We start from the raw sequence: 20,385 nt of genomic DNA on the forward strand, positions 1-20,385 counted from the left end.
AATAACTACTGCAGTAGGGAACAGACACAAAAGATACACTCAGCATCTTTCCAAATAACTGTTCTTCTTTATTATGACGCAATTGAAGGTTTTTATGCACATGATTACATAGGTATCACATTAATATTACAATTGTACGTTTATGGTAACAAGGGGCGTTACATAGGCAGGCTAATTCTAATCAGGACTCGAAAGAATGTAAACATGTACTGAAAATATTATTAGTGCTGTGTGCACAGTGAGGGCAGTGTGCAATACATACAAAATACAATACAATTATATACAGAAATTTCCATTACAGAGGTCTGAGCGGATGTACCTGTGGAGAGCTCCTGCCGTCCTGGAGCACATCTTGGGCTTTTCTTCCCCAGCAGACCTGCCCTGCTTTCTCCATGGACCACAGGGTCCCCCCGACTGTCAGGGCACCACCTGGGACCGTTAACGCGGCGATCCCGTGTTCCAGCCACCTAAGGAACAGACCGCAGCTCCAGCCTTAGCATGGGGAGCGGCGGCCATCTTGCTCCACCCAGCTACTATACCAACGCTGCCTCCAGGCCCTCCTGCCTATCCTGTGCCCCCCACGGACACCGGAGCTATCCAGCCTGCCAACCGTGGCCTGCAATCCTCCCTGTGCCGCTCCTGTATGCCAGCCTGAAGAACACCACAGACCTAGACAGTAAGTGGCAGCCATCTTGCTACACGCCAGCAGCCTCCCTGTCTCCTCTGTGCCTGATCCAGGTCCCACCTAACCACCGGGCTGGTGGATCATGGTCCCCGACGGGGATAGAAGCAGGTATCCACCCCCATCTGTGGCTCGGGTTGCAGCCGAGGCCCTGGCCCGGGGCCATGTGTGGCGGCCATCTTGCTCCACCCTGCTGCAGTATCTGCATATGATCCTGGTCTCCTTAACCTCTCTTCACCTGGATCACTCCTTATACTGACACCAGAGCTGCCCAGCAGGTTCAGCTGCCACCTGTAGTCCTCATCAAAAGAACTCCTCAGCTAACAGTTTGCTGCCCCACCATAGTATTGCAGCCCGTCTCCATCTCATTCCATGTTAAAGGAGACTAGTAAGGAATGCGGTCCTAGCTCCAGAGTCACGTGTAGCGAGCATCCTGACCCCTACTAAATACCATGCTTCCTGGCCGATGATGGGCAGGTGAAGACATGGGCTGCTCTGTGCTCTCCCATCATTAACAGTCTGTGTTCGCGGTTATCTACACCCGAAATCTCTATGTCATCTTCAATCTCTCACCCTGCTGACTCCGCTGAGTTGCAGCAAGGTACAGTCCAGAGCTACCTACTTCGTACATCCTCGCTAGACTCCCACACGGGAAAGAACAAGCTGGCGTCTGTCGATTCCTGGGCAAACCTAAATCTCCTCCCCAGGTTCCAATTGACTCCTCTATGTACAGGGACACTGCAGGTGAGCTCTCGGCTCCTCCGATGGCCCCTCCAGCCCTGGTCACTGGGTCAGCTATGCCTCCTGTCATTTCCACCGGAGATGGCCCAGTGGAGCTACTTCCTCCGGTCTCGGGCGTATCAGCGGGCTCCGCGACCACAGCCCTTCTCTCTGCCTTTAGGGCAGACTTTGAATCTTGGGCATCCAGGATGGAAGCCTCCCTCCATGTAGAATTGCAAGCCCTCCAACACCGGGTTTCAACAACAGAGACCGTGGTTACTACCCAGGATGACCATACGGCTTGTATTGTGGCCCTCGAATCTGCAACCATTACACATCTCTCCTGTTCTTGGAAGCACCAACTCCGCATAGAGGACAGTGAAAACAGGAGCTGCAGGAACAACATTAGGATGCGAGGAGTCCCGGAAGCAACCTCAGGCACTGATCTAAATCCCACTCTCATCTCTATCATCAACCAGGTCTTGGGCAGGGAACGTACATCCCCTATTGAACTGGACAAAGTGCATAGAGTAGGAGGCATGGGAGGAGACCGCAGTGACCCCCCCCCCCCTCGCAATGTCCTATGCCGGGTCCATTACTATAACCTAAAGGAAGAGATTATGCGTAAGGCCTGGTGTTTGGGTCCTGTGGATTTCGATGGATCTACAATATACCTCTATCCGGACCTCTCCCGCAACACCTTATACATGAGACAGGTGGTCCACCCGCTGTTGGATTTGATCCGTCAAGCTGGGGCTACCTAAACCAGGCCATACTTTCAGCGTCAAAATAACCCGAGATGATAATTACAAGTTTGTTTTGTCTGACCCTGACCAACTTCCTGCCTTCTTCATTTTCCTTGCACAAGACCCTATCAGCATTCCGAACTGGCTGGACCCTCCAGAGCACCATCAAAAACTATTGGGCTCTCTCCCGCAAAGTTGCAGATGTCCGAAATCTGAATCTGCTTCTTATGGTCCTGGAACAAGGTGTCCAATATCGCCGAAAGACTGATTCGGCTCCCCACGTTAGCGCATCACTTTTTCTTTTTCTCTCTGTTTCATGTTTTACAGTGGGTTTACACCTTTCAATCCACAGTTTTCATTATGGGACTTGGTCAGGTTTGCCTTGGTACTGTTTTTTCTATATGCCTCCCTCCTATGAACTAATGATGCTAATCATACCATTTTGCTCCCAGGGGCTATATAGATGTTTGCTGAGATCAGGGGTTTTTCTATTGCCTCTACTGGGGCTGATGCATCTAACAGGGATGTAGATAAAATGTTGACAATGTTGCTGCTCTTTATTAATGCTTGGGGGCTCCATTTGACACCTGACTGTCCTGGCCCTATTCGTATACTTTCCCATGCATGGGCCATACTGAGTTTGAAATGAATACTCTCTGAGCATCGTTTCCATTAGAAACTTTCCTCTGTTATCTAATTCTCCAGTACCTTATGATTCTCTTAATTAGGATGCGGCCGAATGGAGCCCACCATTAAGTTCCTGGGGTAGTCCCTGTAGCCAATGTAACAAACGATATAACTAGTGCGCAAGAACCACACTTATAAATAAACACAGGAATCCGCCAACATAAAAAGTATACTCACATAACTCAAAAATAATTGGATAAATGGATATGTGACGCTACCTCATCTACAATCAAATAGCTAGTACTGAATTATGATAATCAATAAAAGTGATTGAATAAAAAATCTCCAATGTAGCGTGCAATAATCAAGTAAGTGGCGATAAAATGTATAAAAAGGTATGAAATAAAGTGACCTCACTAATCAAAACGCATTATGTATATAGAACAATAATAAACAATAAAATAAACGTAATGTGTGGACTCCTAATATAAAAGTGATTAAATGCACAAAATATACTCCATGTAGCATGCGATAATCAGGTAAGTAGAAATGGCATTGAAAATGTGCAAAAACTATAATATCATGACCTCACTAATCAAAGTGCATCGTGCATATAAAGCAATGATAAACAATAAAATGTGTGAACGCCTAATAATAGTACCATACACATAAAATCAAAATAATATGTAATACAGAATAATTCTACATGAGGTGCAACAAATAGCAACCCGAGAAATAATATTAGCAAGTGATATAAAAGTGCAAGTGCAATATTGAGTGTGCAAACAAATGCAGATGTACTGGTAACCCTGAGGCTAAGGAATACATTTCCAAACAAACGCAAAGTGCAGTTCAAGAATAGTAACGTGCGACTCCCGATAACAGCACGGTACAAATTCCCTGAAGATGATGAGAAAAGTGCAAGTGCAGTAACCAGAGCTCTGTGACGGCCAATATCCGATAGTGAGTCTATCGATCCAATCAAGTTCCGGAGTGCGCTGATCGTTTCCCCCAGCCTCTCACCTGTAGTTGCGGCCCCCAGTGGCCCATATGGTATTATCTCACCCTCGACTAAAACTGTGTTCATACAATGTAAATGGACTCAATGTAGCCTCTAAGCGTGGACAAATCCTATATCAAATGCATAAGAGCCAAGTTAATGTACTCCTACAGGAAACACACTTTTAATCTGCCTTTACTCCTTGTTCCAACAGATGTTTCAACAGATGGTTCCATAGTACTAATCTGTCCCAGAAACTAAGGGAGTATATATTGCTTTTTACAAAGCACTCCCTGTTGAATTGCTTGATCATCTCTCTGACCCTCAGGGAAGGTATGTCTTTGTGAAATGTATTACGGTAGTTAACAGTTACTTACCAAATATCAACCAAATCCCATCAGCTTTGCAGTATCTGAAGATTCTATCTGAGTTCATGGAGGGTAAGCTCATCCTGGGTGGGGATTTCAATATCCCTTTGGAGCCACTATTGGACAACTCCACCTCAAGGTCATGTATTTCATCCCCCAAACTGAGGGCCCTGAAACGCGCACTATACGACTTGCACCTTGTAGATGTTTGGAGGGTACTCTACCCTAAGTCTCGAAACTACGTGCACTTTTTTTCAGGTACACCAGACCTTTAGTCGCATTGACTATCTATTGAGTGATCACAGCTGTCTGGATTGGTCTCCTGAGTGCGAAATAGGCTCTATGATCTGGTCGGACCATTCCCCTATATACTTGACATTCTCGCTCCCCTCCACGCCGGTGAAGGAGTGGACATGGTGCTTGAACAACTCGTTGCTGGCTAATTCGGACTGTGTTACACGTGTCTCAGAGACAATCTCTAACTTATTACCACGCATAAGATACCACGTCATTTCCAATCCAATGGGAGGCACTGAAGGCATTGTTACGTGGAACCTTTATTCAATTAGGATCTCGCCTGAAAAAGGAACACTCAGCTGCTATAGTGGCTCAAATTCAAAAGCTCAGAAACCTAGAAACTGACCATAAGCATTCCCCAACAACTGAAATGCTCACGGAGGTTTCCTCCAACACCGATTACATCTCAGGGGACTGTATGAGACCTCTGCGCGTATATTCGTGGAAAAGCTCTCTTTCCACCAATATAAATTCCATGACAAACGTGGCAGGTCACTGGCCCGCTCCCTACACCCAAAAGTATCTCCTCACCTTTTAAGATAGCACAGACGTTTAGGGATTTTTACCAATCCCTGTACAACATACCTGCGGCCCAGGCATCAGATTAACCCTTCTATTTCAGAGGACAAGTTCTCTTTTTTTTCTTTTTTTTTTAAATTGTATTTTTATTAAGATATCAAATAACAGGTACAAAATTGTAGCAAATTGTACAATATACTATCAATGAAAGTGTATCATAAACAATCATAATAGAAAAGAAAAAAACAAAAAACAAAATAGGAGGTAACATTTATAAGTAAAAAGGAGAAAGAAAAATGTTCACAGATAATAGACACACATGTGAATTATATCATTTCCCTTTCGTGCACACAAAAAAAGCAATATGGATAAAAATCTAGGGCCTCAAGATTAATTAGAGCTATATAATAGGTAAAACATTCTACGATAGAAACACTAGGGAGTTAGGGCATGTTTGGTGGCACAGAATTCCCGAATCCCGAGAGATCCCACGGTTCCCATATTTTATTAAATTGGGAGATGCAGTCATGTACTGAGGCCATCAAAAACTCCATGGTCCGAATCTCGCCCACCAGATGGAGAAATCCGGACCATGAAGGAGGCATATTGGATAACCAGGACATGGTGATAAGCCTCTTGGCGGCCAACAAAATATAGGATATTAGTCTGTTTGTCTTTTTAGATACACCTAAAGAAGGTAATCCTAGATAATTTAAGGGATCCATCGGAAAGGACACCCTGACCACCTTTTGTATAAGTAAATGCACATCAAGCCAAAAGGGTTGTATCAGGGAACATTGCCAGAAGATATGAAATAAAGAGCCTATGCCAGTCCCACACCTCCAACAATATGGTGGAATCGAGGGTTTGTATTTATGAATTACGTCAGGAGTTCTATACCAAAACATGAGAATTTTAATGGATGTCTCCCTCTGGGTGACACACTTGGAGGATCTAAATGTAGAGGACCAAATCCTGTCCCACATCTGTACTGTGATAAGACGGCCCATTAAGTGGGACCACCTGCTCATATAATGGTGCAAGGTCTCCGTGATAGGAGTCGACTCATGGAGGATACGGTAAATACATGAAATTAAATGTAGTTGATAAGGGCCCTGTGCACATAGATATTCAAAGGTAGTAGGCTTGTCTAGGGTCAGGGTTGGCGATTTAGAGTGGAAGAAGTGTCTAACCTGCAGGTAAAAATGAAAAAGATCTGGTGGAATATCGAATTTTTCACCTAAAGTGTCAAAAGTATGAAGTATCCTTGTTATGGGATGTACCAGGTTCCGGAGCTGAAAGAGATGAGCATTGATCCATGGAAAAATCCTTCCCAGGGACATGCTGTCTGGAATGAGTGGATTAAATAGTACATTCGCAAGAGGAGAACAGGGCGACACAAGGGGGTAGTGCTTGAGGCAATGGCGCCAAATGGTTAAAGTTAATATAATTGATCCTGTGCACTGATGTTTATATATGGGATCTAGGGGGGGCACCCCAAATCAAGGAACATGGGTGAACCGGATAGAGTACTCCTTTTTTAATGGCTGCCCACTGACTCTGCGCATGAAAGAAAGTCCAGGACGTAATGGCCCTGTGTGTGGCATAGTAGTACTTAGTAATATCTGGAGCTCCCAGACCTCCCCTGGACCTAAGGGAAAATATCACAGAGCTCGCTATGCGATGGGCTCTACCATTCCATATCAATTTTAGAAAATTCCTGTGGAGTGCTTTTAGTTGTGGGACGGGTACAGCTACTGGAAGAGTTTCAAAGTGATAGAGCAATCTGGGTAAGATAGACATTTTTAAAACATTAATCCTGCCTAAGAGAGACAGGGGGTATTTGGTCCAATTTGACAGGGATTTATTAATATCCAATATCAGAGGAGGAAAGTTAGTGTTATAAAGAGATGCGTAGGAAGGATTTAGTAGAACACCTAAATATTTAAGAGAGGCGTTACACCATTTATAAGGGTATGATTCTTTAAGTTGGGATAATAAGGGCGGTAGAATGTGTATAGGAAGGGCTTCAGTTTTGGAGGTGTTGACTTTATATCCGGAAATAGCACTAAAAGAAGCCAGTAGTTTATGTAGTGAGGGGAGAGATATCAACGGGTTAGTGATAGTAAGCAAAATATTGCCTGCAAATAACGATAATTTATATTCCCCCTGTCTCATCACCACTCCACAAATATCTGGGTGAACACGGATAGACTCGGCCAGGGGTTCCAGACATAAAATAAAAAGGAGTGGCGAAAGAGGACAACCCTGCCGAGTCCCGTTTGTCATGGGGAAGCCGGGAGACAGGAAGGATGACATTTGCACCTGAGCTGTGACAGTCGAGTATAGGGCCTCTAAGGCTTTTAAAAAGATGCCTTTAAAACCAAATATTTTCAAAGTTGCAAACATGTAGGGCCAACTCAGCCTGTCAAAAGCCTTCTGTGCGTCTAAACTCAGAATTATTGCCGAACGAGAAGTTCTATCTAAAATATCTATTAGATCTATTGTACCCTGGGTGTTGTCTCCAGCATGCCTACCAAGCACAAAACCCACCTGGTCTCTGTGGATCAATTTGGGTATTAGTCCAGAGAGTCGAGAAGCAAGGATTTTAGTAAATATTTTGTAGTCCGAATTTAAAAGGGCTATGGGTCTGTAGTTATCAGGGACAGAGGGATCCTTTCCAGGTTTTGGGATGACCGTAATGAATGAATGGGAGAAATGTGAGTGTGGAGGAGTACCTTTAAGGAGGGAATCATATAAAGCCAACATATGGGGAGATAAAATGTCAAAAAAAGATCTGTAATAGGAATAGGGCAAGTCATCGGGACCGGGGGATTTGTGTAATGGGAGATTTTTGATTATAGCTAAGAGTTCCTCAGCTGAAACCGCCCCATTCAAACTCTCTAAATCTGTTGTAGATAGTTTCGGTAGCTTTAAATTGGAGAAAAAGGACTCAAACTTTTCCTGGGTAAAGTTAAAATGGTTCTCCGGGGTCAAGCAATTATACAAATTGCTATAAAATTTGCCAAAGATTTTGGACATCTCACGGGGGCAGTGTGTTCTAGATCCATCTGACTGTTGAAGAAAGTCAGGGAGTTAATTAAACGGTCGTGGGCATAGCTTATTAACTAACATTCTGTGAGGTTTATTGGAATATTCATAAAATTTTTGTTTCGTCCACAGTATGGACCTGGCTGTTTTATCAAGTTTTGTTGATTTAATTTGTTCCCTGAGATGGATGACTTTGCGTAATTTCATCACTGTAGGACCACTCAAAAGCCTCTGCTCAGCAATTACCAGAGTAGACGTCAAAGACTGGATAAGGCTATTTCTATCCCTTTTCAGCCGAGAGCTTTCAGCTATACATGCACCTCGGAAAACAGCCTTGTGTGCTTCCCACAGTGTAGAAACCTGAGATACAGATGCTGCGTTTAGCAGAAAGTACTCTTTCAAGCCATTTGCTAGAATGGAGTGGGATACGTCCGACTGTAAAAGGTGTTTGTTAAGATGCCAATGACAGGACATGGTATAAGTCTGAGAAAGCATAAGACCTAACATAATGGGCGCATGGTCCGACCATGTAATGGGAGAAATATCCGATTCAACCACATAGGGAATGAGTGGAGCTGAAACAAAAAAGTGATCAAGGCGAGAGTACATTTTATGGGCTGGCGAGTAGAATGTAAATTGTTTAGCAGAGAGGTGTTTTATCCTTCACGAGTCGAAAAGCCTGTTTAATCTAATACATTTATGAAAGGCGTTGGCTTGGGGCAAGATTTTTTTAGATAGGGTAGCACCAAAAAGGGTTTGTCTATCCCTAGTGGGTGACATGACCAGATTGAAGTCCCCACCAACAATCATAAAAGGTTGTGAGCGATATTGAGGAGTATCAAAAAGCTTGTTGAGGAAATCAATCTGACCCGTATTAGGAGCGTATAGATTCACCAGCGTAAAAGAAGCGGACATATACTCACACTCTAGGATAAGAAATCTCCCGTGAGGATCCACGAGGACAAGTTCTTTTAAGTCATGGAAACTGCACTCCCCACTTTGGATGAAGAAGCCGTTAATGAACTTGAAACACCTATTACAGCAGATGAAGTTGCGAGGGCCATTGCAGGTACACCAACTGGCAAGAGCCCAGGGCCGGACGGCTTTATTCCTAAGTTTTATAAACTATTTGCTCCCCTTCTTATTCCCTTCCTCATTAAAGTGTTCAACTCTGTGTCAGAAGGCTCAGTGTTCCCTCCACAAACACTTGAAGCTCATATATCCCTTATCCCAAAACCGGAGAAGGACCCGACTTTATGCGCAAAGTATAGGCCAATATCCCTGATTGGGGTTGATTTGAAGATCTTCGCTAAAGTGTTGGCCAACAGAATACAACTGTTGTTGCCCAGTTTGATCCACTTAGATAAAGTGGGATTTGTGAGTAACCGTGAAGCAAGAGATAACACCCCGAAAACCCCTCTTTTATCCGACTATGCCCGAACCTATGATATTTTTTTATGCCTCTTAACGGTCTATGGCCAAAATAGTGATTCCACGTTATTGGAAATCGAAGACTGTACCTTCCCTGGGGGAATGGGCTACTGAAGTGGACCGCATTAGTGACCTTGAATGTCTGTTGGCCGAGGAATCTAATAAAGACAAACAGTTCTCTCCCACTGGCACTTCATGGTCCATGTTCCGCTACTCATCGGACTTCATGTCCTGGGCAGAGGGTGACCTAGGCAACACCACCTCATAACCATGTTGGAGCGATTTCTGTTCCTAATCTTTCTGCTTCCCCTACTTTCTCTTAAATCCTTCTCCTTTTCGTATAAATGTACTCCATTAAACACTTACTCCTGATGCAAAATATGATCCTCACAGCGAACTTCTCTACAGCATAACAGGTTTTTAGAATAAGTTTGATTGTAGTAATACATGATGTTTACACGTAATCTTCTCCTTTGAAGTGGGAGGGCCCTTTAGTTCTCCATGTTATGCCTCAACATGTTGCTCCAATTGCTGTTTTTTGACACACATAACAAACATGATACAATACTACATTTCTGTAACCTCCTTATACATATGTTTTATTGTCATTACTTACTACTGCTAATGTTAAATATATGCGGACTGCATTTCCCATTTTGTTCCTTTCAATAAAATAAAATTGAACTAAGATACGGCTCCACAGGTGTCATTTTTTCAGGGCCTGTGCCATGACCGTCAGCTTCCGCATGCATGTGCACTATATTTAGTGCAACGTATAACCCAACTTGTCCTGAAGAAGCTATATTTATAGCAAAACATGTTAATGGCTTGAATTTGGAGCGATACTTCTTTCAAGCAATATTCTGTGTATATTTTCAATGATTATATGTACAGTAAATGTATGGGTAGCCCAAACCCATTCCAGAGTTGGGGTTTGTCTTTGCAATATGTTGCTTCTTTTTCTCTTGAGTTTCGGATGTGGCACGGTGGGAGTTTTTAATCTCTGAACACTACCCTTGCACCTTATTTAAACATCACAAACACAGTGCTCTTGGCTTGTGGTAGTGTTCCTTCTTTCAGGTTCCCCATCTGTATATCTGCTACTTTCTGCCCTATCTATTTGTCTTGGATTTCATGTTGCTGATCCCTGCTTGGATTACTGACTATTCTTTCAGATTGCCATCTGTCTTCACCTCAGATTGTTTACTGGTCTGTACTTATCTGCCACGCACCCTGCCCTTTTAACTGTCAAATGGATTACATTTGTCCACTGCCAGCTTTTACCTCACAACTGCTTACTTGATCATGCTTGCCCATAGCCTGGCCTGACCTTGGACTGTTGCACCAATTCTCTCAGGTGGTGCCATGTGCCCTGATGGACCAGCCTCTAGACTACAGGGACCCAACCTGTTATCTCTGTCCAGTCCTGGTGCCATGGAAATATAGCATTGTTTATTAAAACCCGAAGGGAAACCAAGTAATGGTAGGCCTGCTTGCCTTAAAGGAATGAGTATAGGCAGTAAACACTTGCTAGCTATAGGCATTGAGCTGTGCATTAAATAAAGCTGCTCTTATGAGCTATGCATCTGAAAACTCAGGATACAAGTACATTACTGTGCTTACTGTTCTTGTGTGGATCAGTGTGGAGGGATACTATACACAGTATCTTCCCTTCATGCAAAAAAAGCATTTCTTGGCCACCACCAGAGCATAATGTTCCAAGATGGGTAATGCCGCGTACACACGGGCGGACTTTTCGACGGACTAGGTCTGGTAGACTTTTCGATGGACTTTCCGATGGACTTTCCGAATGAATGGACTTGCCTACACACGATCAACCAAAGTCCGAAGGATTCGTAGTCCATCGGAAAGATTTGAAACATGTTTCATTTCTAGGTCCGTCAAACTTTTGGGAAAAAAAGTCTGCTGGAGTCCACACATGATCTAATCATCCGACGGACTCCGGTCCGCCGGATCAAGTCTGCCATAAAGTCCGCTCATGTGTACGCGGCATAAGGGTCTCAGAATTAGTAATCATGAATGGCTTGACTTCTGGAAGCTGAATAAGGAGCTGTACTGTTCTTCCTTGCTGACCCCAATAAAAGTAGGCAGGGTAATATACGTTTTAATGAGACTGCAGAGACAAAGATAACTATTACACATGCACTGTAGGTGTGTTACTTTAATGGATGTAACAGATGCACAGCTGGTCCCTGAGACATATTGAGAAAGAAGTTCCTGTTACCTCCAGCATATGACTGTACATCACCTACAACTATTACTTTTCCAGATCTAATGTTGCACTATACATATATATATAAAGTTTTTGGCAGGTGTGAAGAAATGCTGTAAAGCAAGAATGACTTTTACTTTATCAATGTATAAAATGCAAAGTGAACAAACAGAAGAAAAATCTCAATCAAATCAATATTTGGCATGACTACCCTTTGGCTTTAAACGAGCATGAATTCTTATACTTGCACTCTTTGGGCTTAATTTACGAAACCTGGAGAGTTCAAAATCTGGTGCAGCTGTGCATGGTAGCTTCTAATTTCAGCTTGTTCAATTAAGGTTTGCCAAAAAACCTGGAAGCTGATTGGTTTCTATGCAGCACCAGATTTTTCAAGCTGCGGTTTTAGTAAATCCACCCCTTGCATATTTGCACAATTCAGGGATTTTGAGGGATTAAAGTCAGGTGTATGATTACCAATTTATACCAAGCAGGTGCTAATGATCATCAATGTCATATGTAGGTTAAAACACAGTCATTAGCTGAAAAAGAAACAGCTGTGTAGGAAGCTTAAAACTGGGCGAAGAACAATCTAACTCTCCTGCTAAGGTGAGGTTATGGAAGACAGTTTCCTGTCACAGGTCATACACTATGGAATGACTGAGCACAGCAACAGGACCAAAGGATACTGCATCAGCAAGGTCACTCCCAGATTTCAAAGCAAAATGGGGTTTCAAGCTATGCTGTTCAAGCTCTTTTGAAGACATGCAATGTTGAAGGCTGCAGAGGCAGTGGCCGAGCAAGGAAACGTAATGCAGCAGATGAAAGAAACCTGCCTGCTTCCCTTTGACATCAGAAGATGTCCAGTAGTGCCATCAGCACAGACCTGGCAGAAACAAGTGGTACCCAGGTACACCCATCTACTGTCCAGAGAAGTTTGGCCAGAAGTGATCTTCATGGAAGCCATAACTCCGACATGGAAACAAGGCTAAGCGACTCAACTATGCATGAAAACATAGGAACTTGGGTGTATAAAAATAGCAGTAGGTACTCTGGGCTGATGAGTCAAAATATTTTAATATTTAACTGTAGCAGGAGGCACTTTGTTCACATAATAGATAAAAATAAACTATTGATTCTATATCTGAAAGCATTCTTAATTCACTGCATTTTTTCACACCTGCCTAAAACTTTTGCACAGCACAATATACATCTATATTTTAAAACAATGCATTCTTTTTCAATTGTCAGCATGATATTGCAGGAACAATTGTGAGCAAAAGAAATCATACTATATTAGATTGTTTTTTTTATCAAACATAATGTAATTGACACATAAAGGTTTTGTGAAGTACATGAGAAGAATGCGATACAGCATAATTTAATGCATAATTGATACGTGATAAATGAGAGTTTCTTGCAATGATAATCTACCCTGTACATCTATTTCTGGTATCTATGTTCTCATTATAACTAGAAATCCCTGGAAATTCTCATACAAATCACAAACATTTTTGAGTTGAAGGTTAACTGTAGTCTTATTAATCTACCTCAAATTGAGGTTATGCTGAAATCACCTGGTACACAGAAAGAGTGTAATGCCGTGTACACACGGTGGACTTTTCAACCGAACTGGTCCATAGGAACGAATCCGTCGGGCAATCCGACCATGTGTGGGCTTCATCGGACCTTCAGTGTCGAAAATCAGATGGACTTTAGATTCGGAACATGTTTCAAATCTTTCCGACGGACTCGAGTCTGGTTAAAAAATCCATTCGCGGATCATCTCCCTCTCCCTCAAATCCTCGCTCTGCGCTAAAATACAGGAATCTAATTTTAAACTACTCACGAGGTGGTACATGACACCTTCCAGACTAAGAAAATGTTACCCGGATTCCTCCGGGCTATGTTGGCGATGTGAAGAGGGGGAGGGAACCCTGATCCATGTCTTTTGGACATGCCCTAAGATACAGACCTTCTGGGGCGAAGTTAGGCGAATCACACAGAAATTTACGGATTACGAGGTCCCGGAAGACCCCGCGTTTTTTCTTCTCCACCTTTCCACGGTACCCATTAAGACATACAAAAAATCACTGGTTCGACATCTGCTTAATGCAGCGAAGGGCTGCATTCCCCTTTTCTGGAAGCGGACCCTCCCTCCTCCCATAAAACTCTGGCTTCAAAGAGTGGAGGAAATTAAGCAGATGGAGGATCTGATACTGACGGCACAACATAAGCAGGAGATGTTTAAGCAGACTTGGGATAACTGGAATATGTTTATATTTTCTGATGAGGGTCAACGACTTCTGGTCTAACTGAACGGACAGTGCCCCCTTGGCTGAGAATAGTGAGAGCACCCGTCCACCGCCGTGTCTTCCTTCCTTCCCCCCCCTCTTTCTCCCCCCCCCACTACTCCTGTACCTCCCATCCCCCCTTCTTACCCCCCCCCTCACATCTCTTTCCCGTTCTCCCCCTGTTTTTTCTTTTCCTTTTTCTTTTATTTCTTAACTACCTTATAGGTACCTTGGTTCTTTTTTTTCTCTTCTTTTTTCTTTTGTTTTTAAAAAAGCAAAGTGGAAAGTTGGGCGAGGACCACCATTAATAGGTATCCCCATTACGAGATGAGGATTGCCATAGAACATACCTTAATAGTAGACAATGCATATGTCTGTGTACTTTATGTTATCAAACCTGCACCACTTTGCACTGTATACTTTTTCTACATGCACTTCAACTGTAACATGACTTCTTCTCAAATGTAACTGTCTGTATTGGTGGGTTCCCCGCCCTTGAATGGAGTTTAATAAACTTTATATTTGAAAAAAAAAAAAAAAATCCATTCGTCTGTATGCTAGTCCGACGGACAAAAAAGGACGCAATGGCAACTATTGGCTACTGGCTATGAACTTCCTTGTTCTAGTCCCTTTGTACGTCATAACGTTCATACCTACCGACTTTCGAACGGACTTTAGTCCGCTCGTGTGTGGGCAAGTCCGGTCGTCCGAAAGTCCGTTGTAACTCCGTCAAAAGTCAGTCGGAAAGACTGTCGGACGTTTGATGCAGAAAAGTCTGCCCGTGTGTACACGGCTTAAAATATTTTTGATGATTTCACATAGGAAAGTGGTAGTTTACGATGGGCTAGCCAGAAATAATAAGTGAAGGATCTCCATCTAATTGTAACATTCATTTACTGTAGAGGCAAAGCTATCAAAAAAGGAATTATTTTAGTACACTAGACAGAAAAAAAAAACATAAAAATGTGTGCAGCCAAATGTATGACAGCCCTATGACAGTGAAGTATAAATTTACAGTTAAAGTGGAGCTTTAGGTAAAAAAAAAAAAAAAAATTAAAATTTTACCTGCCAGCATTTAAGTTTCATACCTGCCTGTCTGTTGCCGTACACTGAGTGATGGCACCTCATGGCCAGAGATTGGTACCCACAAGCCACTTGGCCAAAGATGACAGTGGAGTGACAGTGAGCATAGTTCCACTTTAAACACTGAGTTAGAGAAAAAGTTATCCTTACAGTGGACTCCCCTCTGCATTACATAAGGTTAAATGCTTATTTTGTCTAGGGGATAATGAACAGGGTAAATGACTTACCATATTCCTTGTTCTCCCAGCAGCCAGTGCTTCTTTGCTCTCTGATGCTTTCAGAATGCAGGCAGAATTTCTGCATCCTCACAGACAAAGCAGGGTTACTGGGCCTGCATTGTATGTGATGACATCAGAGAGCTGTGTCAGGCTTGGCAGAGAAGAGAAATCTTCAGAAGACCAGTTTTAGGAAGAGTGGAAAGCCTACAGGAGTGAAGAATAGGGTCAATTTCTTCACCTTATGCCTATGCCCCTAGATTAAATTATTGTTCAACCCTTGCAGTGTTGAGGGAGCCCCACTGCAAGGGTAACCTTTTCCATTCCACAATTCACCTTCAGAACAAAATACTGCTCATCAATCTTAATGAGTACAAACAAGCCACATATCTGTAGTGCCATAAAGATGATACGACTATTAATAGTGTTTACCCCCAGGCTAAACCATCTCAGATCTTCCAAAAATATCTTCAGTATTTTCAATTTTGAGCTGGAATACCTCCAATGTCCAGCTTATAAATAAAGTCAGAGTATGTATATGTATAATATAATAGATAACTGCCTGAAATATTTTATATGAACACAAAAATACCCCTTTCATGTAATCACCACAATGTTAATTTTACTGTATACTTTGTGTGTACACTTTTCCTATTGTATGAAGAATTAAAGATATTTTATTAAACCGGTATATTTGAAAACTATGTTTCAATTTAGAACTTATATTTTAGAATTTAGATATAACTGTTTATTTGTGAATGGTTCTAGAAATGGTTCTAGAAAATTTTCAGTAGACATCAGCTAAATGAACAAGTGCATTTTATTTCCACCATGGACAACAGCTTTAACACACTCTCAGTACAATGAAGAGCAACTGTAAACCTTTTGCTGTTTGCAACCAGTTACAAAGTAACTTTTCAGAGCTCCTTTGATGCCTTCTGAAAATACTGTTACATGGTTTATTCCTAATTGACAAAGGTGTACTAACCCTGGTCTTCTGTTCTGTATAGATGAGTGTTACAATATGGACAGGAGAATGGAAGGAAGATCAAATAACAAAACTGCATATTATTTGATCTCTAGCTATATCATTTTTTCATGGGACTGCCAACTCAAAAGTGATATTTTCAGTAAAAAGGAAAACCTGGTGTGGTGGTAGTGATGAATTTCACCTACCGTAATTCTGGCTCTCTTCTAAACATAAGTGGGAGATTTACTAAAACTGGAACACACAGAATAATCTGGTGCAGCTGTGCAAAGTAATCAATCAGCTTCTAACTTCAGCTGGTTCAATTAAGCTTTGACAATGAAACCTAAAAGCTGATTGGTTGCTAGGCACTGCTGCCACAGATTTTGTGTACACCAGTTTTAGTAAATCTCCCTCAAGGTGTTTTAACTCTTCTAATGAAAACTGATTTTTGAAAAAACCTGTACACTGTAATGGAATTAATCCCTTCACACCAACGTAACACATATATGCAGTCTCATATATAATAACAATTTTGTAATTTTGCATTTATTGAGTGAAAAAAAGATTAAGATGAGGTTGTTAATTGGAATACAGCTGCCATAATATTTAACAAAGCCAAGATGGATGGGATACATAAGAAGTTTTTCTACAAAAATGAAATCTAAAGGTCTTATAATAACTTGATGTGTGGTCCATGATGTGAGAGTAATAATAAATAAAATTTAAATATAACAGACCCATCACATCAATTTCACACACCATGTTAGGATAGATGCCACCTGCAGCCAATTGTATAGTTTTTGATGTGGCTGAGAGCTTTCTGGTCCATTATATACAGATTGTTGGTCCCTTTGTTTTTGTTTTTTTTTTTTTAAATCCAAAGCAGAATGTGTGGATTGTGAAATGATGTGCCCCTTTTCCTTGTAAGTGCAGTGGTATAAGCAGAAGAATATTTTGGATTTATGGACATCTCTCCATGACCGCAGGGTATTGTTATCATTTATTATAATATTGTCAGGAAAAAGTTGTCTTTCTGAAACGTGAAACTGAAGTTTTTACATAAACAGTATGATAGAAAACAAGCCTTTGTAATAAATTTATGTAAGCTGGACCCAGTGATGAAGGGTTCACCCCGATATATCAGAGCTGTAGCTTTTATGCAAAGGTGCTATTAGACAAAGTTAGACATTATTTTGGTCAAATATTTAATTTTTAATGGTCCCACATTCTGCACAGCAAATATACAGCTAACTAAATGTTTGTCTAATGAAAGGTACAAAATATGAATTTGTTTTGTTTGTTTATGTACAAATCTAACAATGAATACAAATCTAACAATGAATGCCTCTATTGTATTTAGACCCTTTGCTGTGACACTCATATATTTAACTCAAGTGCTGTCCATTTCTTCTGATCATCCTTGAGATGGTTCTACACCTTCATTTGAGTCCAGCTGTGTTTGATTATACTGATTGGACTTGATTAGGAAAGCCACATACCTGTCTATATAAGACCTTACAGCTCACAGTGCATGTCAGAGCAAATGAGAACCATGAGGTCAAAGGAACTACCTGAAGAGCTCAAAGACAGAATTGTGGCAAGGCACAGATCTGGCCAAGGTTACAAAAAATTTCTGCTACACTTAAGGTTCCTAAGAGCACAGTGGCCTCCATAATCCTTAAATGGAAGACGTTTGGGATGACCAGAACCCTTCCTAGAGCTGGCCGTCCGGCCAAACTGAGCTATTGGGGGAGAAGAGCCTTGGTGAGAGAGGAAAAGAGAGGTAAAGAAGAACTCAAAGATCACTGTGGCTGGGAGAAAGTTGTAGAAAGTCAACCATCACTGCAGCCCTGCACCAGTCGGGGCTTTATGGCAAAGTGGCCTGACGGAAGCCTCTCCTCAGTGCAAGACACATGAAAGCCCACATGGAGTTTGCTAAAAAAACACCTGAAGGACTCCAAGATGGTGAGAAATAGGATTCTTTGGTCTGACCAAGATAGAACTTTTTGGCCTTAATTCTAAGCAGTATGTGTGGAGAAAACCAGGCACTGCTCATCACCTGTCCAATACAGTCTAAACAGTGAAGCATGGTGGTGGCAGCATCATGCTGTGGGGGTGTTTTTCAGCTGCAGGGACAGGATGACTGGTTGAAAATGAGGGAAAGATGAATGCAGCCAAGTACAGGGATATCCTGGATGAAAGCCTTCTCCAGAGTGCTCCGGACCTCAGACTGGGCCAAAGGTTTACCTTCCAACAAGAAAATGACCCTAAGCACGCAGCTAAAATAACGAAGGAGTGGCTTCACAACAATTCCGTGACTGTTCTTAAATGGCCCAGCCAGAGCCCTAACTTAAACCCAATTGAGCATCTCTGGAGAGACCTAAAAATGGCTGTCCACCAACGTTTACCATCCAACCTGACAGAACTGGAGAGGATCTGCAAGGAGGAATGGCAGAGGATCCCCAAATCCAGGTGTGAAAAACTTGTTACATCCTTCCCAAAAAGACTCATGGCTGTATTGGATTAAAAGGGTGCTTCTACTAAATACTGAGCAAAGGGTCTGAATACTTAGGACCATGTGATATTTCAGTTTTTCTTTTTTAATAATTTTCAACAATTCTGTGTTTTTCTGTCAATATGGGGTGCTGTGTGTACATTAATGATGAAAAAAATGAACTTAAATGATTTTAGCAAATTCCTGCAATATAACTAAGAGTGAAAAATTTAAGGGGGTCTGAATACTTTCCGTCCCCACTGTATATATAATGTGATTTGAAAACTAGTTTAGCCATGTTGAAGTCATATTTGTCTTTTGTACATCTTCCATTTTATGTAGAATTGTCTGTGTTTACATATGCTGATAAGTCAGCATGCCAACAATTAAGCTAGAAGGCCATTCTGGCCACAGGAGTGTACAGCCAGTACTCTGTAAATATGTCTTATCAATCATTTGTTTTTCACAACAAGAAGTCATTTTGTAATGAAAATCTGCTCAGCTATTATTTTCTCCACAATGGAGTTTTTGCCTCTTTGGCCAGAACTACCTCCACGAGTGGAGGTACCAGGTTAAAGGTCATAGCAGGTATGGTTAGTGATCAAAATATTGATCAAAAGAGAGGAGACTTAACCACTTGCCGACCGCCTAACGTAGATATACGTCGGCAGAGTGGCACGGGCAGGCAGAATCACGTATATATACGTGATCTGCCTCCCGCGGGCGGGGGGTCCTATCGGACCCCCCCCCGGTGCCAGCGGCGGTCGGCATCTGACTGGGAGCGTCGGGAGGCGAGGGGGAGACCATCCGATCGTGGCCCCCCCCCTCGCGATCGCTCCCAGCCAATGGGAATCCTCCTCTGCCTGTGTGTAGTTTCACACAGGCAGAGGATGTGATGTCATCTCTCCTCGGTCTGGCAGTTTCCGTCCAGCGCCGAGGAGAGAAGACATGTAAGTGCACACAACACAAACACACACAGTAGAACATGCCAGGCATACCTTACACCCCCGATCCCCCCCCGATCGCCCCCCGATCCCCCCCCAATCACCCCCCCCCTGTCACAAACTGACATTAGCAGTATTTTTTTTTTTTTTTTTTTTTCTGATTACTGCATAGTGTCAGTTTGTGACAGTTACTGTGTTAGGGCAGTGAGTGTTAGGCCCCCTTTAGGTCTAGGATACCCCCCTAACCCCCCCTAATAAAGTTTTAACCCCTTGATCACCCCCTGTCACCAGTGTCACTAAGCGATCATTTTTCTGATCGCTGTATTAGTGTCGCTGGTGACGCTAGTTAGTGAGGTAAATATTTAGGTTTGCCGTCAGCGTTTTATAGCGACAGGGACCCCCATATACTACCTAATAAATGTTTTAACCCCTTGATTGCCCCCTAGTTAACCCTTTCACCACTGATCACCGTATAACTGTTACGGGTGACGCTGGTTAGTTCGTTTATTTTTTATAGTGTCAGGGCACCCGCCGTTTATTACCGAATAAAAGTTTAGCCCCCTGATCGCCCGGCGGTGATATGCGTCGCCCCAGGCAGCGTCAGATTAGCGCCAGTACCGCTAACACCCACGCACGCAGCATACGCCTCCCTTAGTGGTATAGTATCTGTACGGATCAATATCTGATCCGATCAGATCTATACTAGCGTCCCCA

This window comes from Aquarana catesbeiana, linkage group LG02, assembly GCF_042186555.1.
Source record: "Aquarana catesbeiana isolate 2022-GZ linkage group LG02, ASM4218655v1, whole genome shotgun sequence".
NCBI classification, from domain to species: domain Eukaryota; kingdom Metazoa; phylum Chordata; class Amphibia; order Anura; family Ranidae; genus Aquarana; species Aquarana catesbeiana.